We start from the raw sequence: 21,842 nt of genomic DNA, 5'->3' as shown, positions 1-21,842 counted from the left end.
AATTGTAGCCCCCGCTCACTTGAGATTTAAAAAGAAAAAATTTCATAATATGAAATTTCACTTTCTAAATATAATAAAGTTCTGTAAAATCATTAATATAAAATTAACAAATAGAGGCAAAAGATCAAGACTTCTGAGCCAAACCAAACTTAGAGCAAAACATTTATTTTTCTTGTGCTACAAAAACAAAAATAAATCCAAGCAGATCCTGGGTTCTCCATCCTAGAATTTAGTCAACAGTTCAAGTTTAGGTTACTTCAAAATTTCTTCTGAAAGTTATGAAGTCTCCATCTTGTAACCATGTTTCTCCAGTTCAGCTCTACAAGAAAACACAAAGAATAACTTAGCATCCTTGATAAATTCTTAATAAGTATAGTAAATTAATGAGTTAAACATGGGGCACTAGTTTAAAATATTACCAAATAGCTTTGTTTCAGTCCCTAAAAAATCTATGAAGGAGACTGGATGTGAGTCAATATAATACTAAAAAATTTTGCTTTTGCCATTAGTTAACTGATATTTTATCTTACTTAATTTCCTGATAAATTTACTAATGGAAGAAATTTACGCAATTTATTGCTATTTCTGAATACTACATGTATTTTTTGTTCCTAATAAATATTTAAACATCAATTTGAGAGTCATTAATCTTACTGCTAAATACATACTGAAATGAAGCCTTTAGGGATTTCATGATCACCAGATGCAGCATTAGTATTACAGATACAGAAAAAAATAAACAGTTTGACATGTATCTACTGCTCTAACCAAGAAAAAGTTATTCATCAAACTTAAGGATATATGACAATCTTCTGTATTAACTATTTTTAGTCAAAAATAAAAATAACACCATGACTATTAAATAATACTTTACTTTCCTAATCTCAAATGTGGATGAAAATCTCAAATGTTTCTATAGGTATGGGGTCAGCACTGTGGCGTACAAGGTTAAGCCTCCACCTGCAGCACCAGCATCCCATATGGGTACCAATTCAAATCCTGGCTGCTCCACTTCTGATTCAGCTCCCTACTAATGCACCTGGCAGAGCAGTGGAGGATGGCCCAAATACTTGGGCCCCTGCACCCATATAGGAGACCTGGAGGAAGCTCCTTGCCCTGGATGTCTTGGCCATTTGGGGATGGAAGGTTTCCCTCTCTGTAACTCTGCCTTTTGATTAAATAAGTGAATAAAATGAAAAAGCTTATGTTGGTATAAATACAAAGACTTTTTAAAAATAATTTTAAATCATTTATCCAATCTGATGTTTTAGTCATATATTTTGAGAATTTCCACTGCAATTGTTATTTGCCTTATATAAAACATTTGCTCAAAAGTTTACCCCTGTAATCAACTTCAACATTAAACTACTATTTCAAATATAAACAGCAACTTATCTGCCACAGATTTTACAACTTATTTGCCACAGTTCATGGCGAAATTATCGGAGGTCTAATCTGTCATAAAACATTGTATAAATATGATTAATAAACTTTATATCCAGTAAGATAAAAAGATGTGTTCCCACGTATAATTTGGCATAGATACCATCATACTATCCAATGGAAACACTTTGTAAAAAACACGTAACAGGAATGGTGTGTCGTGTTTATTATTCATTTCCCCAAACTCCTTCATTCTCCTAAAAATTTGTTATTTATAATACTGACCTAATTTCCATGAACTATTTAAAGGCCAGAGATTACTCAAATGAATCATCCTTGTCGTCTTCTCAGGTGCAGAGCACAGTATGAGCTGCTGGGATAAACAGTGGATTAGGGGTCAGGAGTCCAGCGCAAGCCTTCTATTCTGACCCTTCCTTTGGGAACTAAATTAAATAGCTCCCTTTGGCCTCCTTCCCCTTCTTTAGGAAACCCAAGATTACAGTATCCGTTCTTCATTCACAGTAACTCATCTCCATTCTCTGAGGTTTAAATAAGAGTTACACAAATGTAATGTAGCATTAACATAAGAACCGAAGCTGAAGGGAAAAGATGCTAGCTTCACTGACCACAGAAAATGCTGTAAATATTTCCTAAAAACCTTTCTTTAAGGAATGTGATAAATGTCTTTGAATTTTATCTTCTGGTAAAATTTTTTAACTTTCCTATTTACAATGAAAATGATTTTACAGCTTTCTTAAACATTAGTTTTCTGCTTCCTTTTACAAATAGAAGTAGAAAGAATGGGGCCATCTTTGTCTCCAAGTAACTAAGACATCATGGTTTTTGTTGCTTCTGTTATCATTTGTTACACACAGTAGAAATTTACAAGATGTTTCCCAACCCTGTGCCCAGTCTTAGATAAAATCTCCAAGAAGACAGTATAGTTCCTGATCTACCATGTCAGATAGAACCACTGTAATAAAGCCAAATAATTTCTTTGATAGAGGGATTCTCAAACCTGCTAGGGGCTTAGACTTTTTTCTTGTTTTGTTGCTTTTGTTTTAAATAGGCTGTATCAATTATGTGTCTTATTTCAGTTGTGCTGGATTTCTTCTTTTTGTTGGATTTTTTTCTGTTTAGTAGCCTCCTCACATTAGTGTGTTTTATATTTGTGCTTTGTACTTAGTGACCTCAATTTCTTTTTCTTTTGGTTTCTTACAAATTCTAGCAAAGAATTTTTAGTCTTGTTTAAGAACTTGGCTGACTGTAAGCATTTCATCATCTCCCTGTTTGTGAACAATTTATAAGTAAAATTGGTGACCCTTTTTTTTTTTTTTTTGGACAGGTAGTTAGACAGTGAAAGAGAGAGAGAGAAAGGTCTTCCTTTTCGTTGGTTCATTCCCCAAATGGTCGCTACGAGTGGTGTGTTGCAGTTGGCATGCCGCCTATCAGAAGCCAGGAGCCAGGTGCTTCCTCCTGGTCTCCCATGCAGGTGCAGGGGCCCAAGTACTTGGGCCATCCTCCACTGCCTTGCCAGGCCACAGCAGAGAGCTGGACTGGAAGTGAAGCAGCAGAGTCTCGAACCGGCGTACATATGGAAAGATGGCGCTTCAGGCCAGGGCATTAACCCGCTGTGCCATAGCACCAGCCCCGACCACCTCTTAACCACAGTGATAAATACACAGAAACTTGAAGACCAAATTTTATGTTCTTGCTATTTAGGTCTGAGGTTGAACTTTGGCTTTTTGCAATGACCAGGGCTGGGCCAGGCCAAAGCCAAGAGCCAAGACTTCATCCGGGTCTCCCAAGTAGATATGGGGCATGAGTACTTGAGCCATCTTTTGCTGCTTTCCCAAGTGCATTAGCACGTAGCTGGATTGGAAGCAGAGCAGCTGGAGATTGGAACCAGTGTCCATATGAATGCAGGCCACAATGCTGTCCAGAAGACAACATTTTTTCTTTATAGAGAGTATGAGAGACAGAAAGGTCTTTCTTTTGCTGGTTCACTCCTCAAATGGCTGCCAACAGCCAGAGCTGAGCCGATCCAAAGCCAGGAGCTTCTTCTGGGTCTCCCATGCAGGTGCAGGGGCCCAAGCACTTGGGCCATCTTCTGCTTTCCCAGGCCATAGCAGTCTGGATAGAAGAGGAGCAGCCAGGACATGAACCAGCACCCATGTGGGATGCCGGTGCTGCAATTGGAGGCTTTGCCTACTGCACGACAGTGCCAGCCCCCAGTAGACAACATTTTTAAAACAAGGACTGTCCATGGCTCTGAATTCAGTACAGTAGTCATGTGGTTATTTAAATTAAATAAAATACAGAATTCATTTCCTCAGCTGACTAGGCGCATCACAATTGCTCAAAACTCCCAAAGGACTGATGGCTTCTCTGCTAGATAATGTAGCTTACAGAACATTGTCATCACTATACTCAATTTGACAGTACTAGTGACAAATCAACAATCTTAGCGAGGAAGAAACTCATGACTCAAATAAGGAAATAAATACAACAGAGAATGTAAGAGCACTTGGAAGTGTATTACAGAAACAGTAAGCCACAAAGAATATATAGGTCAGGCTTTATTTCTAAACCATTTCAAAGGAAAGAAGTAGTAGTGATGAGGAATTCAATTATCAACATTGACTACTAAAAATCCCTTGAAAAAATTCATAATACTCAATTATGTCTTGAAAATTTTAGATAAAAGTGTACTTTTATGGCTAAAAGAAAACAAAAGAAGCAACTCTGGAGAAATTGAATTCTTTTGAATGGCAAAGGAAGAAAACTCAACCTCAACTTTCAAAGAATTCACCCCCCCCCCAATTAAAAAGCCACCCAAAACCGTAAAATATGATTAAGAACTTGGAATAAAGCTCAATAGCACTGGAAGGTCGAAAATAATTTAATTCCAATGAGGAAGAAAGAGGAGAGAGGTATTTCATAATTTTTTAAAAAAGGTAGCAGGGTGTTCTCTGAGGTCATTTTTAAAAGACAAATGTAGGCTGGCGCCGCGGCTCACTAGGCTAATCCTCCGCCTAGCGGCGCCGGCACACCGGGTTCTAGTCCCGGTTGGGGCGCCGGATTCTGTCCCGGTTGCCCCTCTTCCAGGCCAGCTCTCTGCTGTGGCCAGGGAGTGCAGTGGAGGATGGCCCAGGTGCTTGGGCCCTGCACCCCATGGGAGACCAGGAAAAGCACCTGGCTCCTGGCTCCTGCCATCGGATCAGCGCGGTGTGCCGGCCGCAGCGCGCCGACCGCGGCGGCCATTGGAGGGTGAACCAACGGCAAAGGAAGACCTTTCTCTCTGACTCTCTCTCTCACTGTCCACTCTGCCTGTCAAAAAAAAAAAAAAAAAAAAAGACAAATGTAGGGTCAAATGTGGTACAACGGGATAGGCTACCGAGTTTTTGGCACTGGCAACTCACATGGAATACCAGAGAGCTGGCTTGAATTCCAGCTGCTCTACTTCAGATCCAGGTCCCTGCTGATGTACCTAGGGAAGCAGCGAAAGATGGCCCAAGCTTGGGACCCTCCCTCCCCATGCAGGAGATCAAGATGACATTCCTGGCTCCTGGCCATGGTGTGGCCTACATCTGGCTGTTGGGGCCTTTTGGGGAGTAAATCGGGAGATCAAAGAGGCCTCTTTCTCTGCCACTCTGCCTTTCAAATAAATAAATAAATTAACCTGATCCCAGAATGGGCTGAGATTTGTAAAAAGAACAGAAAAGCCTTTGGCCAACTGTTTATTGGCCAACAAGAATCAGAAAGGAAAGGGCCAATGCTTGGAATACATGGTGAAACATAAACAGATTTTAGAGAAAAAGCACGATTATTGTTCAAAACTGTCATTCATATCTTGCCCACAAAACTGTAAAAGGAAAACGCGTCATCATTAAGACAAAATTGAAAACTAAGACAGGTGAGACAACTCCAAATTGCATTAAAGCAGTTTAAAGTCTCAAGGTAATAATTACATCTCAGGGTACTGGAAGAGCCAAAAGACAGTCAAAATTCAGTTAGCAAGGTTTGAGAAATCATGCAGAGTTGCAAAAGAACCAGAATAATAGTAAAACACAAATTGCACTATTTCCAAAGAGGAGAAAGAAGATGGGTAAAAGTATTATCAGCCTCCAGCAAAACTGTAGTCTTCAAAATACAAAGGTTTTAAGCTAATTTTTTTTAAATATTGATTTTATTTATTTGAAAGACAGTTACAGGGACACAGGTAGAGTGAGAGAGAGAGAAAGAGAGAGAGAGGTCTTCTATCTGCTGGTTCACTTCCCAATGGCCGCAACAGCCAGAGCTGAGCTGATCTGAAGCCAGGAACCAGGAGCTTCCTCCTGGTCTCCCATGGGGGTTCAGGGACCAAGCACTTGGGCCATCTTCTACTGCTTTCCCAGGTCATAGCAGAGAGCTGGATCGGAAGTGGAGCAGCTAGGACTTGAACTGGCACCCATATGTGATGCCAGCATCACAGACCCAGGCTTTAACCTGCTGCACCACAATGCCAGCTCGTAAGCTCATTTTATGAAAAATGAAGTGTAAATCAAATACAATTTTCTCACTATTAAAAATACATTTTTAAAACTCATTAAAAATTTCTCACTTCCTTTTTAAGCAAGCACACTAGATTAGTTGATTAGAAGATTACACTAATCCTTCTGTATCATGAATGGAGCCAAACATGCTTCGATATCCTTATTACTAAGACAGGTAAAATCAAACTGAAACAAAACAAAATCAGGAGGGGAACAAGACCTTATTAAGACTGCTGCTGAGATAATGGTATATCCACATGCAAAGGAATAAGCTGGATCCCTTCTTCAAATCATATACTACAATTAATTCAAAATGTACAAACACCTAAATGTAATAGCTAAATTATAAACTCTTAGAAAAAAACATAAGAATAAAACTTCATTACTTTCAACTCAGCAATGAATTCTTTATTTTTTTTTCAATGAATTGTTAAATGATACAAAAAGCAAAGTAACAAAAGAAAAAAAAAAACAGGTAAAATAGAATTCATAAAAATTAAAATCTTTTGCAGGGGGCCAGTGCTGTGGCACAGCAGGTAAAGCCGCCACTTATGATACCAGCATCCCACATGGGCCCAAGTTCATGTTCTGCTGCTTGACTTCTAATTCAGCTCCCTGCTAACGGCCTGGGAAAAGCAACAGAAGAGGCCCAAGTGCATACCTGCCACCCACATGAGAGACTTGGATGAAGCTCCTGAGTTAGGCCTGGCACCATGCTGGCCACTGTAGCCACCCTGGAGGGGGCGGGGGGGGGGGGGCGGTGTTGTGTGTGAACCAGTGGATGGAAGATCCGTCTTTCCTTTTCTTTCAAAATAAATAAATAAATCTTAAAAAAAAAAAAAAAACAAACCAACACCTTTTGTGCAAAAAACACTATATGAAGAAAGTTAAAAGATGACCTAACAGAAGAAAGTATCTGCAAGTTCTTTATCTGATAAGGATTTAGAATCCAGAATACACAAAGTCTTAGAACTCAAAAAAAAAAAAAAAAAAAAAAAAAAGACAAAAGAAGCCCAATTTAAAAATGGGAAAAGCATTTGACTTGAGTAGACATTTCTCCAAACAACATACACCAATGGCCAATAAGCACATGAGAACATTAGTCATCAGGAAATTCAAATCAAAACCACAAGGAGGTAATAAGGTACCACTTAACATTCTTCACTTATAGAAAGTCATTAATAAAAAAAGAAAACAACTTTTGTGAGGTGAGGATCTGGAGAAACTGGAACTTTTATACATTGCTAGTAGGAGTATATAAAACTGTTCAACTGCTGTTGGCAGTTTCTCAAAAAGTTGAACACTGAATTATACAACCAATAGAACTACCAATTTTACTTTGTGGTATATACCCCTCAAAGTTGACAACAGGCACTCAAATACATGCCCATCTTGTTCACAACAGCCAAAGGGTGAACACAGCCCAAATGTCCATCAGCTGACGAATGAATAAATAAAATACATCAATATAATGGAATATTATTTAGCCTTAAGAAGGGATGAAATATTGACAGGTGCTACAATGTAGATGAATTTTTTAAAAAAAATCATGCTAAGTGAAAGAATGTAGACATATAAACACACACGCTGTATGATCCTATTTTCATGTAATATCCAGAACAGGTAAATCCATACAGTCAGAACGCAGACAGCCACTGCTAGCAGAAGGGGAAATGAAAAGTGACTGTTTAATGAGTATGGTATGAGGTCTGCTTTTGGAAATACTGGAACTAAATAGAGAAGGTAGTTATACAGTGTCATGTAAGTATACTAAATGCCACTGAATTTTGTACTTTAAATGTTTAATTTTGTGTTATATGAATTTTACTTCAATAAATAAAATTTGGTAGATTTATACATGAATATGGAAAAATATACTCCAAGCCCCCAAATCCATTCCAGTTTGAGCAACAATCTACTGGGTCTCAACCCTCTATGTTTCAAATTTCTGAGTTTTTCAATTTTGGTGGGAAATTAATTAACACAGAACAGAATTAAACATACAAAGATAAAACAGAAAAATATGATTCCATTTAACTATCTTTGTAAAGAAACAAGAATAAAATTTATATATACACAATTACACAAAATATTCATGTTCAGAAGCACAGGAGATGAAGGCAATGTGTCTTACTTTTACATAATTCGAATTTCAAAGATTAAGTGTCTTACCCTGTGCTTATAAAGAATACTGAGCTATATTAAAAAATTGGCTTGAAACTTACCGCAACTGATTGGAGAAGTCATCCTCGACATTGTCATCATCCCAATTATCCTCCCAGACATGTGCATCTTCATCTTCATCTAAACCAGCCCAGTCTAAAAACAGAAAAACACATGCTGTCTAAATACTTCTCAGACATTATTTCCACAAATAGAAAAACTTCAGAAAATTTTCTGATGAACATAGGACAACTATGTAGTACTATGTAATATTATGGTAATCTTCTAAAATCTCAAAGTGCATGCTGCCTTGTTCTTTCACTCTTAAATTTGCAGGAAATCTAAAACATGACTTAATAAAAACGAAATCCCACTTGCCATGAAAACTTTAATTTCAAGATGATACTTTTTCTTTGAGCTCATGTTTATAGTCTATTTCATATTCTTTCAAAATAGCAGCAGCAACTTAAAGAAAGCAGACAAGCAGAAAGATAACAGTGTGAAATTCAAAACACGAAAAAGGATCACTCACATACAGATGCTGAAAAGTACGCGAGGAACAGGCACTCAGTCTAGCAGTTAAGATGCCGTGATCCACACCAGAGTGGCTGGGTTTGATTCCCAGCTCAAGCTCCTGATTCTAGCTCCCTGTCAATGCAGACCCTGGAGGCAGTGATGACTCAGTAACTGGGTTCCTGATACCAGAGACCTGGACTGTGTTACCAGCTCCTGGCTCCTGCTCTGCCCAGTTCTGGCTACTATGGGCATTTGGGGAATGAATCTGCAGATGAGAGTTCTCTGTTTCTCTCTACCTTTCGATTAGAAAAAAAAAAAAAAAAAAAAGTAGATTAAATTATAGGCCATCATTAATGTTTGGCTACTATCATCAATATAAAATTTGGGCTTTAATTATAAATATACATAAAGAATTAAATAGTTTTTAGTTTTCTAAATTTCTTCTTTTCTTCCTTTGCTTTTAGGGTACAGGGGAGATTTAGACTAAGATTCTAGCTTCTGTTTGGAATATTAAAAATATATACATATATAAACTAACATCTCCAGGCAGGTTAATAATAAGAAATATTAAGAAAGTAATACTATTAAGACAGAAATTAGAGACTATTAAGTACTATCAAAAAGACAGCTTTCCTACAACCTAATCTCTAATCATCACTTACATTTCAGAAACCAAGGAGCACACAGAGAAATAGGCTTAAGCTCCTGAACACTACTCCTGAGGCAGAACGTTCAAATTAGGACTGCATTCCCAGGTCACACTCTCCTTTAGTGCCATCCTAAGTGATGTATTTTAGCAATATGATTTCCAAATTTGTCTCCCATGCAGAACTCTTTCTTGAATTTTAGCATTCTACGTATAATTGTCTACTGGACACAAGCTCAACACCACCAAAATCTAGTTAATTTTCTTCAGTTACTAGTACCCCTAACCAACATGCTTTTCTGGCATCACTAAGGAAATACGCAAACGTATCCACTCAGTCATATCAAATGCTGGGTGAGTCATCTTAAATTTTTTCTCTTCATGACCCAGTCCTGCCATTCTATCCCTTGAATCATTTTCCAATATATTCCTGTGTCTCCATCCATATCAGACACTCCCATTACTCTGTCTCACCTATACAATGCTAATATTCTTCCAAGATATTCTTCTTGCTATTACTGTCTTATGCATTAAAAATCGGGTCTGTAGGGTGCTAACATCACCAAATCCTCTTGTCATCTTAATTACCTCAAACAATCTTGGAACCAACAGTTCCAAGCACACCCTGCTCTCTTCTTTTGGTTTACGCCTATTATAATTTTATCACGGCATTACATTTGAAAACACACATACACACTGCATTATACTGTATTATGCATTTTTTAAATAAAAAGATTTTAAATTATTAACATTAAGACCCATTGGGAAGACTCCCTGATATTAGTCACTGTGGCTCTCTCCTATACATACCATACCTGAAAAATCTAACAGAGAATAACCCACAAGATCTTCATTTTTAATTCAGCTTCAGCATGGTTTGGCTTTGTATTTTAAGTTTCTATAAAATGGCTAAAACTGAAGACTGCTTACAAATTAGGGGCTTTTGGAGACACAGAAGGTCTTAAAGAAAACTGTATCATGGAACTTTAAAAAGTTCGTGGAAGGGCCTGCTCTGTGGTGTACTAAGCTAAGCTTCCACCTGTGGGGCCAGCATTCTACATTGGCAATGGTTCCAGTCTTGCTGCTCCCCTTCAGATCCGGCTCATTACTACGACCTGGGAAAGCAGTCGATGAGCCCAAGTGCTTGGGCCCCTGCACCAGCATGGGAGACTTAGGAGAAGCTCCTGGCTCTTGGCTTTGGATGGGTGCAGCTCCAGCCATTGTGGCCATTTGGGGAATAAACCAACGGATGGAAGACTGTCCCCCTCCCCCGTAACTCTGCCTTTCAAATAAATAAATAAATAAATCTTTGAAAAACAATTAAAAAACTAAAAAGTCCACAGATGGGCATTATGGTGCAGTGACGTATACTGCTGCTTGGGATGCCCACATGCCATACTGAAGTCCCAGCTCTCCTCCCAATCTAGCTTCCTGTTAGTGTGCACCTTGGGAGGCAGCAGATAATGGCTCAAGTATTAAGCCCCTGACACCAATATGGGAGACCTAGATGAAATTCCTAGCTACTGACTTCAGCCTGGCCCTGCCCTGGCTGTTGCAGGCACTTGGAAAGTGAACCAGCATAGAGAAAATCTTGCTCTCTTTCTCTGCTGCTCTGCCCTTCAAATAAATAAGCTTAAAAAAATCATTAAAGATCTATGCATGGATTTCCAGATGTTTTGTACCAAAGTAAACTCATCCTGTAATTCAGTTTTTTTTTCATTTTATTTATTTATTTATTTACTTACTTGAAAGGCAGAGTTACAGAGAGGCAGAAATAGAGAGAGGTCTTCCATCCACTGGTTTACTTCCCTGATGACTGCAATGGCCAGAGCTGTGCTGATCCAAAGCCAGTAGCCAGGAACTTGTTTCGGGCCTCCCACAAGAGTGCAGGGGCCTAAGGATTTGGGCTATCTTGTACTGCTTTCCCGGGCCATAACAGAGAACTGGATCAGAAGTGGAACAGCCGGGACTCAAACTGGTACCCATATGAGATGCTGGCGCGTCACGCCAGGACATTAACCCGCTGTGCCACAGCACTTGCCTCTCCACGAACTTTCCACAGCACCCAATATCCTTCTTTGTTTGAAAACTGTCACCATTACCACTACCAAAATATAGATAAATGTAAAGAATGCCTTACAAAAAAATATTTTATAACCTCTCTTCAAGCATTATTTTCATAAATCTCAGATGTTATATGCTGTCGAATTAAATATGTTTTATGGATATTTAAGGTGTCTTTATAAAGATATCTAATGGGAGTTTAATTTTCCAAAATCATGTGAATAAAGACTGGGTACTCTTATTTCAAGATTTATTTATTCATTTGAAAGGCAAAGTTACAGAGAGGCAGAGGCACAGAGACAGAGAAAAGTCTTCTATCTCCTGGTTCATTACCCAAATGGCTGCCAACAGCCTCAGATGGGCTGACCTGAAGCCAGGAGCCTCCCCTGGGTTTCCCATGCAGGTGCAGGGACCCAAGGACTTAGGTCATCTTCCAATGCTTTCCCAGGTCACAGCAGAGAGATGGATCAGAAGTGAGCAGCCACGACCTGAACCCGCATCCATGTGGGATGCTGGCACTGCAGACAGCAGCTTTACTCACTATACCACAGCGCTAGCGCCTGGATACTCTGTTCTTGAATAAAAAGGGTAACGTAACCTAAATTGATGAAACTGGCTTTACAGTTCTAAGACACTGAGTCTCTAGTCAGCCTGAACCACTTTCAACCACCTGTCTTTTAAAGCAATTGCCTTTTTAGGAACAGTAAATTATAGGCCCTCAGGAACTTTTATTCTAATTATGACTTCATTCAAAATGTTGATTTCAGTATCACAATTACTTGAAGTCATTCAAATGTCTCCAAGCCTGCTTACACTTTGGAAAACAAAAACTTGCTAACTTGTGGCCAAATACCTCAGGGAATCACCAATCCAAAAGGAAACACAAGAATCAAAAACTGTTTTATAGCAGTGCAATTCTTAAAAAAAAAAAAAAAATTGAAAGAGTTACCAGTTAAGAAAGAGAGCCAGACAGACAGATCTTCCATCCACTGGTTTAATTCCCAAATGTCTACAACAGCCAGGGCTGGGCTATGCTAAAGCCAGGAGCTCGTAACTCTATATACATCTACCACGTGGGTAGCATCGGCCCAAGACTGTCTTTGCAGGCACATTAGCAGGGATTTTGCATTGTAAGTGGAGCAGCCAGGACTCCAACCAATGCTCACATGGGCTGTCAGTGGTTTAACCCTCTTTGCCACAATGCCAGTCAGGAGTGCCAGTTCTTAACATGAAAAAAGTCAGTACTCATTTAGCCTAAGTAGCATACGCCTCCTCCTCCTCTAACGAGCATCTCATGTTAGGGCAACAAAAGCAATAAGGTAGAAATAAAGTTCCAAGAAAAAGAAACTGGCTCCGGAGAGGGGAACAACAGTACTTTGTGTAAGGTTTTAGGTAGACTACACACAAAAAGATTCATGTTAGCACCATATTTCCTTGGTGTTATTATACAGTACTTCATAATTATGATACTACTATATATACAAAGATGAACAAGCTGGTCAAATTCTTCTTTAATCATCATATAAATTCACTCTTTAATATCTTATCCCAGGAGTAAGATGTATCAAAATGTACATAATACAGTAACATTCTTCCAATTATTAAAATGAAAAAATATACAACTTTTTTTAAAGATTTATTTTAAAAATTTTTTTAAAGATTTATTTTATTTATTTGAAAGAGTTGCAGAGAGAGAGAGAGAGAGAGAGAGAGGTCGTCCATCCACTGGTTCACTCCCCAGGTGGCCGCACCTGTGCCAATCCGAAGCAGGAGCCAGGAGCCTTCTCAGGGTCTCCCACATGGGTGCAGGGGCCCAAATACTTGGGCCATCTTCTGCTACTTTCCTGGCCATAGCAGAGAGCTGGATCGGAAGTGGAGCAGCCAGGACTTGAACTGGTGCCCATATGGAATCTGGCACTACAGGTGGAGGCTTTACCCACTACACCACAGTGCCAACCCCACAACTTTCTTTTAATTTATTAAGCATGTTAAATTTAACAAGATTATTAATAAAATTAGTGTTCACAGTGACAAACTAGAATCTAATCTATTTTAGATGGAAACGACAAATACTGTTTAACTGATTATACACTAAACTATATTACATATAAAGCTTTTAACTGATACAGTATAATACCCAAAATGGTAAACCCTTGTACACCCTCCATACAACTCCATATCTTACAATATATGTAATTATTCATCATGAATATCATGAAATGCTATTTAATACTTAAAAAAGCAAAACAAAACAAAAAAATTTGAGAAACAGAGAGATAGCTCCCATTTACTGGTTTTGTCACCAAATAATTATCAATGTCCAAGGTCAAAGTTGAGAAGTCAATCAGGTCTCCCCATATGGGTGGCAGGAACCCAAATACTTGACTCATCTCTCTGCCACCCAGGATCTGCACTTGCAGGAAGCTAGACTCAGAAGCCAGAATTGGGACAAAAACCCAGGCACTCCGATTAGGATGGGGTTTCCTATTCAATGTCTTAACCATCAGGCCAAATGCCTACTTCTAATCATTCATTTTTAAAGACCTAAGTCCAGGTATAACTTTTTTAAAAAAGAGAAATATAAAACCAAAAGAAAACCTGACTGATGTCTAATGTCATCTTTCAATATAGATGACCTTATAAAATACACACTTTAACTTCAACACTAAATTCAATGCCAGAATTGTGATTAAGCATTTAAATAACCACAGCTGTGTTTATTTCAATGTACAGGCCTCCAGATGGTTAATAAAAAAGAAAAAAAGAATTACCATATTTTAAAAAGTCAGAATTCAGAATAACCAACAGCAGATGCCTAATATGCACATAAGTTTCCAGCAATTCTAAATTATTTAAGACTTTACCCCAAATTTGGCTTTCTTCACATTTGGCACCTGAGAATTACATCTGTAACTAGCTTTAAATTTCAAAAATCAGAGCTATCAAAGATCCCACATACTTCATCTCTCTAAGTATCACCTTGACATTTAAGTGTGAAAAGGGTTTTCTCTCAACTTAGAAAAATGTCTTTAATATTTACTCTCTCCATTCCCAAATTTCTTAAAGGTATGAAGTACACCATTTTGGAGAAAAGTAAAGCGGGAATTCCACTTTGTCTACTAAATAAGGTTACAAATGTTCTACTCTGTATCAATTTTCAGGAACATCAAATTTTCATTTCCTAACAGTCAAGATACTCCAAACAAAACCACAAGTTTCCTCCAATAAAAAAGCCTCATGTGCATGCAGAACATTACATGAACAGAAATAAACTAAACTGTACATTCACCATCACAGGTGAATGTAAAGGAGAACAGCTGTAGTTGCAATTTGCAACACTACACTCAGGAATATGATAGTGAAGCCCCACCAAATCTAGTCATTCTGAGATAAATTGATATGTTCCAGCCAGGGTTGCATAAAGATTAACATCTCTTCTAAAATGTAACTTCTGTAGGTTATCCCAATGCAAACACACACCCTACAGATCAATTCAGTAGCTACGAAATCAGTACCTAGTGCAGCACTACTGTACCACTTCTCTAACAAGAACCCAAAGTGTCAGTGGGCAATTTGAGAGAAAAGAACCGGTTAAGTCATAAACAATGTTGCTACCAGGCCCCTGGTGAACTTTTAGTTTTTTGTGGTGAAGAGTCTGAAACCGAGGCTCAAAATAATTTATATAACCATTAAGATCATATTTTTAATAAAGTAAATTCAGATCCAATTCTTTGCATAATTATTACATACAAAAACTCATTTCAGCTCTTTGTCTGATCCTCCTGCACAATACTGAAGCAAGGGTATCCAAAAGATATCCTACCATCCATATTTCTATTCATGTAAAGGCAAAATCATAACCCCTGGTTTTTTTCATATTCCCAACATCCTGTATCAAATTAGTTGCCAAAGATCCATCAATTCTACTTCTTCCATTAATTCTTGCATTACTCTCTTTACTACTTTAATAATAACTCACTTCAGGCCCCCCATAATTCACCTGAGTTATTTCAACAATTTGCTAATTAGCCTTTATTTTAGTCTCTATTTTTTTCAAATTCTGCTGGGTTCATGTCTCCTAAACAGTCTACTGCCTAAAAAACACACATATCACTGTCATAAGCAAAGAAACAAAAAAATCCCACTTCTTAAGCAAGAAGACAAACTGGTCATTTTCCTTAAAGCTTTCCAGTTAGGCCCCCCCTAACTACCTGCATTTGCAAGGACCATTTGACAGGTCAAATACTTGTAAACACACACCTTTATTTTTTACCTCAAAGAAATCTCTTTTCTACATATCCTTTTTGAAAGATCCAATGCTGCTACCTCACACTGTACATAACTGCAAATAATTTCCATCTCTCTTTAAGAAATAGTTTTATTCATTTGAAAGGCAGAGTTATGGGGAGAGAGGGAGGGAGAAAGGAGGGGAGGGGGAGAGTGTGTGAGAGAGAGCTATCAAATATTCTGTAACTTGGAGATTTCTTCACAATAAGTTTTTAAAAGAAATAAAAATGCACCTGATAATTTTTCCTAATTTATCTTATAGATAGCCCAAAAACATACAAAGATCTAAGAATATCCATTCTGTCTGTAATTGCAACAAAACCAAACTAAAAACTACCTACACATATATCAATAAGGGACTAAATTATTAACATGCACACAGTGGAGAATGAGATGGATTTTTATATTAATGTGAAAACATGTCTAAGATTAAATAATAAAAAGTAGAAATATATAGTATGTGTCTCTGAGTATTTAAAGAATTTATACAAACCAGCACAATGTATATATACATTCTGGAAGAATAACTAATAAGTGGTAACCACTGGCACAGGAAAATTTTGGGGTTGAGGAGCAACATATACCATTTTATAGGTTTAAATTTTTCACTATATGCAATTACTTGTACATTTATCCTATAAGAATCTTCAAAATTCCTTTAAAGTGTGTATTATGAAAAAAATTTAATGCATTTCAATTTTTTTGCACCAAAATAAACATATCTTTTATTTCAACTAGACTATAAAATACTTTAAAGAAGCTAAGCATGAATTGACAAGCTAACATTTTTGAATGGTAGATTTGAATTTTGGCCTGATCTTGAATTCATCATGTTTACTCACCCAGAGGTTCAAAAACATACTCCTTGCATGCAATTACGAATAAAAGACATTGAATAGGTACTCTGCCATTTACTATATTTTTTTTCCTTTTTAGTAACATGAGTTCTCTATTTCTTGCTACTACCATGTAACTAATTTAAATGATAATATTATTTACAAGTCCACCATATTAAATCTACTAAGGGCAAACAGCAAAGCCCCTTTTAGCTCTAGGCAAACTGGCAGGTATCTGACATGGCCAACACTGGTTGAGTACACCTTCTATATCTAACATCCTCAGCAATGCTTCTATTGATTGTTTAGTACAGCTGGTACGCAGTATTCACGTAAGGATTTCTCAGTGGCACTGACTGCAGGATAAGTTTTTGTATTATACTTGTCTATGCAGAGCACACATTTAAAATCCTGGGCCTATACCCTCGAAATGCTGGCAGATTTTTTATACTCCTATCTGTACAGTGAAAGTGATATTCAACCCACCCCTCCCCCCAAGGTAAGAACCACTGATGGCCCTTTTTGTCAGGCACAGGTGACAGTGCTTTAGACTTTCCAGCATAACTGAGGCAGCATTAGGGAATTATGGCCTGTTTGCCTCCCCGGAGATTCCTATCAACATCTATCCAGCAACTTCTCCAGGAGGGTGTTAGAGTGTGGAGAGGCGGGTAGTAGTCTGTCTAATCCTGATTTCTTCATACTATACAGCAGTTTCACTGCTTACAGGAAAAAAAAAAAAAATTACAGAACACTGCTGCTGCAGCCAAACTCAACTTCATTTTAAATGTCCTTAAAAAAAACAAAAAACAAAAAACAAAAAAACCACTCAATTCTGACATAAAGAGAGAATACTCTGAAGTACTTTTTTTTCAAACTTTTACTCTCACCCACTTCCAACTGTCCCAGAAGAAATTAATGAAAACATTTTTTAAACCTTCAAAAATCTCATATGAAAAACTATTCAAAATTTCAAGTGAATTAAAAAGTACTTCAGTTTTAGACTCCACTCTACTACCAACAGCCTGTGTGATGGTGAAACATGAAATCTTTTCTAGACTTTTAGGTACTCGTTGGCTCTCAAATTCTAACCATGTCAAGGCCTCCAAAATTATACTAAAATCAATCATGCCCAGGGCTTTGAATGTCTTCCTAGTAAGCCTATGTTTAAATATTCAGTATTTAATAACTTTAATATTAAATAATTTTAAATAAAAATATTTTAATACTTAGTTTAAATAGTCAAATTGGAGAATGCATTCCACAAAGATCCTAACCATGATTTTTTTTTAAACTGTTCCTGCTTCTGGGCTGGTTTAAACACTCACCAATTAGAATAACTGGGAGAAACTGCTATGTAACACAGATTCACAGCTTAAATAAAGGGCAGGAGGGAATAAAAGCAGCATGCGTTCCTTTATGCCTTCAGAGAAGCACTGCAGATTTTACACTTCATACTGAAGAGCTTCTCAGAAGAAATGAAGACTCCAGTAAAACATGTTATCTCCGCTTTCTTTTTAGAAAAGAATCCCCATCCTTAAAATGACATCCAACCAAACAGGCTAGCAAGGATGAGACATATCAAAAACACTTCTTTGATCAATCATGAATGCATAATTTCATAACCGTCTTGAATGTGACAAAGTTCTAAACTACAAATACCCTAGAGAGCGGGCATCATAATTTTAGCAGTACCTGAGACTCAAAGAAGCTTTTAAAATTAACAGCCTCTATAGACTGCAGATGACTTACAAAGCTGGCTTATTAACAGCAATTTTAATTTGTATCAGTAAGTCTGTTAATGGCTCAGTTGCCATAAAGACAATCATAAGAAAATGAATCTTCCAAAAAAGGGAAAGCGAAAGAAAATCAGGGGATTAATAATTGAACACTGAAATACCAAAAAATTCAAACTTTAATGTACACAGAAATTTGTTTAGGTGTCCTGGTAAAGTCCAGACTGACTGAGCAGGTCTAGATTGAGCAATTAGATGCTTTCTTTTTCTATTATTTTAAAGGCAGTTACATAGACAGCGAGCTCTTCCATCTACTGGTTCACTTCCTAAATGGCTACCAATGGCATGGGCTGGGCCAGGCTGAAGCCAGGAGCTTCATCTGGGTCTCTCACACGGGTGGCAGGTGCCCAAGCACTTGGGCCATCTTTCACTGCTTTCCCAAGAGCATTAGCAGGAAGCTGGATCAGAAGTAGAGAAGCGAGGGCTTGAACAGGGCCCAGAAGGGATGTCAGTGTTGCAGGCAGCAGCTCAAGCCATTGCCTCACAACACCAGCCCAGAGATGCTGCTTTCTAACAGGCTCCCCACACAATGCTGAGACTGCTTGCCTAAGGATAATCCTTTGAATAGCAACCAGGACTGTAAACCATGACCAGGTCAAAACATGAAAGAAAGGTACAATTTCTTTAAAAGATGTTTATATATTTGAATGGCAGAGATACAGAGAGAGTGGCATTTTCTACCCGGAAGTTCACTCCCTAAACGGCCACAACAGCTGGGGCTGGGCCAGACAGAAGCCCAGAGCTTCATCCGGGTCTCCCAGGCAGGTGCAAGGGCCCAAGGACTTCACAGGCTCATTAACAGGGAGCTGGATCAGAAATGGAGCTGCAGGGCTCGAAATGGCACCCATATGGGATGACAGCATTGTAGGTGGAGGTTTAGCTTTATGCCACAGTGCTAGCCACAGAAATGTACAATTTTAAATGAGAAATAATCCTTTGGAGATATTTTCCAAGGTTTGTTTTTTCTGGGGGGTGGGGGTGGGGGTTATCAGAGCAGTTTTTTGTTAGTAAATATTGAGTGGTTTCACCCAACAGGCTGATTCTGTATTCAGCAAAATCTCACAAACTCATATTAAGGAAATTTCTCTAAATAATAAACAAAGGAAGCAGAGCAGCAGGAACACAGTTCAGGCATTTCAAATGTTATTTCTCATTCTAGAATGAAGTTTCCTGAATGAATTAGCATCTATACATTCAAAACTGAAGATAAATTATTCTGCGAGGAGACCAATAAATAAATTACTCAAGACTAATTAGAGATAAAGCCTGGATTTGGGAAGTCAGACCTTTCAGATTCTGGCTTGGCTACTTAACAGCAAGGTTTTTTTGTTTTATCTGAGTTTCCTTTCCTTAGGGCGATGGTGATAATCAGCTTGCACAATATAAATAAAGTGCCCAACATTGTGCCATGTAAATGATAAATAAGAGATACTTGCTATATCAAATATGAAGCTTGAGTAAAAACTAAATCCTGCTTTCAACAAGCAGTTTTCTACAACATACATAAACCACCTTGAGAGTGAAGTGGGGGGGCCGGCATCCACCCCTTATGGGCACGGGCTGGAGTCCCGGCGCTCGACTTCCCATCCAGCTCCCTGCTAACCAGCAGAGGATGGCCCAAGCCATCTTGGGAGGCCCGGAAGAAGCTCCTGGCCTCGGATGGGTCCAGCTCCAGTCGTTCCGGCCCTTTGGGGAGTGAACCAGCGGATGGAAGACCTTTCTCTAACTCTTTCAAATAAATAAATCTTTAAAAAAAAAAAGAAAGAAAAAGAAGTGAAGGGGGGGGGGGTGCTGCACAGAGAAACCCACTATCTAAACAGAAAAACTAGCAATCCCGACAGTACATGACGAATTCCAGGACTGAAGGGAAACGCACCTCGGGCTGGTGCAGGGGTCTGTGTAGTACCTACACGAACGTTCTCCTCCACGAAACAAAGTAACAGGGCCCACTCTCCACACACACAGACCCATCCTCACAAGCAGCCAGGAAGGCGGCCAATTCTGGAAACCTCGCCGGGAACCAAGGCCGACGCTGTCAAGGCTCTGGGGGTCGGCCGGGCCAGGTGCCCCGACGCCCGGTCCAGCGCTTGTGAAGGAGACGGCGTTCACGTAAGCACAGCCCGGAGACGTGCTCTCCCCACCGACAGCGGCCACGCAGAGCCAACAGCAGCCGCTCCTCTCCGGTTGTGAGGCCAAGACAGAAAGAAGGACAAGGTTTAGGGGCTCACGACGCCTGCACCCGAGGCCGGCCACACCGGTGAGCAGCGGGCCGGGGGCAATGGCGGGCCGACCGTCCTTAGCAGACTAAACGCGGGGAGCCCTCCCTGGGGACGGCAAGTTAATTGTGGGAAGGTTTAAAGGCAAAAGCAGGCTGCTCAGCCCCGACCCGCGGCGGGGAGGGCTGCGTCGGCACCGGCCAGGCGGCGGGCGCCCACCGAGCCGACCCCGCGCCGGGGCCCAGGTCCGCGGCGGCTCCTCCAGCGGGGAAGCAGGAGCCCCTGGTCCCCACACCGCGACCCCGCGACCCCCCGACCCCGCGGCCGCGGCCCGCAGCCGGGCGCCTCCGACCCTCCGCCGCCCCACACCAGGCCGAGCGGCCGCGCCGCCGCCCGCCGAGGCCTGAGTCGCCGTCCGCGCGGCCCGCAAGGTTACCTTCGGCAGGGAACTCCTCGAACTCGTCATCCTCCTCGAGGAGACCCAAGTCGACCGGCTGCTTTTTCTCGGACATCGCTCCCGTCCGCGCAGGACACCTCGCAGGTGAGTACGGAACGTGGAGGCCTCACTCCTCCCCAACCGAGGCCGCAGCGCCGCTTACGACGCCGGGGCTACCATAGAGACTCGGGGGCAGAGCTACGGGAGCGGCGCGCGGAATGCTGGGATAGCGGAGGTCCGCCGAGCGCTTCCTGCGGGCTTAGCTGTTCCAGACAGGTGGGTTTGGAGGGCTGGTAGGGTGGGAAGAATCACTACGTTCCTAAAGTTGTATTGATGACAGGCATCAAGTTTGTATACCTTAAATGAAAGGTTTCTAGGGAGAAACTAATTAAGAAGTAAAAATTTAAAAAAAAAGATGGTTTTTTCTTCCTGCCTGGTCGGACTGTAGCGTGGGGTAGCTTTCCCTACGTGAAAGAGACTCAGTGTGTAAAAAAATGAACCGTCTTCACCGGGTTTGTAAGTGAGGAAGGGAATCTGGAGCAGTACAGTGACTGCCAGCATGCCTTACCAAGTCCTCCCAGCCATCCCCTGGGCCTGGAGCTGCAGGCCCTCAGCTGGTGCTGGGCAAGCCAAACGCAGACCTGCGTAGGGACTCCCATCTCCGAACTCCAAACTCCTCCTCCAGGCAGTGTCTGGGTGCTGGGCGGCGGGGGGAGGGGTGACCGACTCTGGTTTGCAGGTTATTATAAAACAATGCAAGGTCAAAGCTGATATGTGTAACATGTTTTATGTTCACAATGTATCCCTTAGACTTGCTTATATATGGATGCGCGTATATGTCTGCTTTTGAAGTGCATGTGGCAAAATGCTAAAAAATTATAAATTTAAAAATTAAAAAAATAATTATTTAATAGTATTTGAATATAGCAGTAAACTCCATGGGACTCTGTATGCAATATATATGGAT

At 39.9% G+C, this 21,842-nt stretch overlaps 3 long non-coding RNA genes across 8 annotated transcripts in view; 1 reads left to right on the top strand and 2 right to left on the bottom strand.

Moving 5' to 3' along the window:
- Positions 1–149: 149 nt before the first annotated feature.
- Positions 150–21,063, bottom strand: LOC108177235 (uncharacterized). The gene is made up of 3 exons (XR_001794058.4): positions 20,876–21,063; positions 8,144–8,237; positions 150–319 (listed from the first exon to the last, which is right to left on the bottom strand). It is a non-coding gene; the product is annotated as an uncharacterized LOC108177235 (long non-coding RNA).
- LOC103349505 (uncharacterized) overlaps positions 21,029–21,842 on the top strand; it is a 36,108-nt gene continuing 35,294 nt past the window's right edge. For all 6 annotated transcript variants that reach the window (XR_016222763.1, XR_011383202.2, XR_016222762.1 and 3 more), the window contains exon 1: positions 21,029–21,151. This is a non-coding gene — a long non-coding RNA (uncharacterized LOC103349505). The remainder of the gene's footprint in view (positions 21,152–21,842) is intronic.
- LOC149121831 (uncharacterized) lies at positions 21,095–21,538 on the bottom strand. Its single transcript, XR_016222767.1, has 2 exons — positions 21,444–21,538; positions 21,095–21,165 (listed from the first exon to the last, which is right to left on the bottom strand). It is a non-coding gene; the product is annotated as an uncharacterized LOC149121831 (long non-coding RNA).

The sequence above is a fragment of the Oryctolagus cuniculus genome, chromosome 16, assembly GCF_051225735.1.
Source record: "Oryctolagus cuniculus isolate XC-2025 breed Fujian yellow rabbit chromosome 16, ASM5122573v1, whole genome shotgun sequence".
Classification (NCBI taxonomy): Eukaryota; Metazoa; Chordata; class Mammalia; order Lagomorpha; family Leporidae; genus Oryctolagus; species Oryctolagus cuniculus.
Note: the sequence above shows the minus strand (reverse complement) of the source record. Positions and strands in the feature narration are given on the sequence as shown.